The sequence below is a fragment of the Galeopterus variegatus genome, unplaced genomic scaffold (assembly GCF_000696425.1).
Source record: "Galeopterus variegatus unplaced genomic scaffold, G_variegatus-3.0.2 Scaffold1875, whole genome shotgun sequence".
NCBI classification, from domain to species: Eukaryota; Metazoa; Chordata; class Mammalia; order Dermoptera; family Cynocephalidae; genus Galeopterus; species Galeopterus variegatus.
The window spans coordinates 342,499-345,098 of record NW_007727986.1 but is presented as its reverse complement, the minus strand read 5'-3'; positions in this window follow the sequence as shown (position 1 = coordinate 345,098).

Below are 2,600 nucleotides of genomic sequence, written 5' to 3'. Positions count from 1 at the left end.
CTGTTTACTTTGAACTAAGCTCAAGTTGGATATTAAAAATTTAAATGTTAAAAGTGAAAGCAAAAAATAATTTTTTTAATGTGTGGCTATTTACATAATATTGAGGTAGAAAAGGCCATTCCAAACATAAAACTTCAAAATAAAACATAAAAATTTATATGCATAAATATCATACACATAACAAAATGGCAAACTTAAACTGGCAAAAATATTTGAAGCATGTTTCTTAATATCTGACAAATATTCTAACAAATTCACAGAAAAGGAAGGCACTTCCACTAGAAAGTGGACAGAGGACAGGAACAAGCAATTCATAGAGGAAGAAATGCACATGACAAATGAGAGGCTGGCTGGTTAGTTAGGTGGTTAGAGCACAGTGTTGTAACACCAAGGTAAGAGTTCAGATCCCCATAAAAGCCAGCCGCAACCCTCCCCCCCAAAATCAACCAATAAACACATGACGAAAATTTGACTTTACTAGTAATCAAATAAATGCAAGTCAAAACAACATTGAGATATGATATATACATATTTGTTTAATTTAACAGGCTGGAAACTATTTGAAGAAATGAACAATCAATATCTCACTGGCAGGAGAATGACTGAGTTCCATCTTTCTGATAAACAACCTCATGATATACATGAAAAAAAAATCTCAAAATATGAATGCCTTTTAGCCCAGCAATTCCACCTCTAAGCATTTATCCCAAAGAAATAATTGAGCACGGATTTCACAGTAATTAAGGATGATTATTGTAGCATTATTTATACTTATTTTATCAAATTTAAGATGTTGTCAATGATAAGATTCACTATTATTTTATCACCAAATAAGGAAGACAGAAAAAATGTGGTTTATTAAACCATAAACACATGCCAATTTCAGAGATGTAAATACGTGAAAAAAAATGTGCATCCTAGAATCAATGAAATACAGAATGATGAAACTGGAAAATAATTTGCATGCCCCAAAATAGAGCATTCTGAATAACTGAAATAAATAATTTACATAAATTAAAAAAAATTTTAACCTATACAATTCTTATCCTGTCCCCAGAGGGGCAGATCTCTGATTGTGTCCCTCCAGATGATAAGCGTGTTACTGTTCATTCTAACAGCACAGCTATGGCCACATTCCTTGAAGTTGAATGTCCAGGGGTGGTGGTAACTCTTCTTTGACTTGTTAAACTTACAGCTGTCTGCCCGCAGCTCATGTTATAGTTTAGGAGTTTATCCCTTCCCCCTTTATTTTATTTTCTCCCTCCTTTCTCTTCTATCACTTGCAAACACCTATAAAATACCCATGACATGCTACATACGGGGGGCAGATAGAGCCCTTGTCCTTGAAGTGTTTAGAGGAGGCTGGTCCACATCACTACTGTCTTACATCAAGGACTTAATTATTGTATTACATACAACATGTAGACTGTTACCTACTTGGTAATCCGGATATTCATCTCTCTGGGCATTTAATATTCAATGTTGCTCACAAAGAATGTTGATAAAATTGCTTCAGGGAATCAAGTGAGTTAAATAACACACATGTGCCTTGCTAAAGCAAATATGTGAAAAAATTCCCTTTATTGACTTTGATTTTGGGGGCAAACTGATGTTGTCCTTAAACTGCCATTTTCTCAAAAGATCCCAAAATACCATCAGCTCGGGTTTCAGCTCCGTCTACAATGTGTTCCTGGAGAACACACCATCAAGGAAGAAGTAGGTAACTGCTTTGAGCTCAATGTGGCCAATACATTTTTTTTTTTTAACCAGTGATGTATGAGGGTACTTCGAAAAGTTCACGGAAAAATAGAATTGAAAGATAATATGTCTTTCCATGATGAACTTTGGAAGGACCCCGGTACTTCCTGATATGAACTAATCTTTGGTTATCATTTTCTCCAGCATCAAGTTTCTGTGGCTGCTACTGTCTACACTGGTCTCGCATTCTTCTGATCAGCTTGAGAGCAGGGTTTCTCAACTTCAGCACTACTGACATTCCCAGACAAGTAACCCTTTGTTGTGGGACACCTTCCTGTGCATTGTAGGAAGTTTAGCAGTGTCCTTAGTGTCCACCCACTAGATGCCATTGGCACCTCCTTCAGATTTGACAACAGAAATGTTTCCAGGGAGACAAAATTGCCCCCAGTTGAAAACCACTATTCTAGAGTCTTACTTCCAAAGCTGTTCTTTTGGGATTTATCATGTGCTATTTAATAAAGATTTTTGCATGTTGAGGTTCTGGCTACCAACTGGACTGTAGGTTCCTTAAGGGCAGGAACCAAGTCCTGCATATGCTTGATTATCCTTCCAGCATCTAGTCAACAGCCTTCACATGTAGTAAGTAAGGCAGGTCCATTGGCCTATATATGGTATTGAATGGCTAGTGATATTTTGCGATATTTCCTATTCTGCAAAATCAGAGTAAATATATTGACCAGCCCTAGAGAAAAATGTGAACATGGACAACTTAACATAGCAATACACCCTAGGATTCATCCCAAAAAGAAAATTCAGGGTAGTCTCTTTTTTTTTTTATTTTTTTATTTTGCAGCTGGCCTGTGCAGGGATTTGAACCCGTGACCTTGCATTTTTTTTTTTTT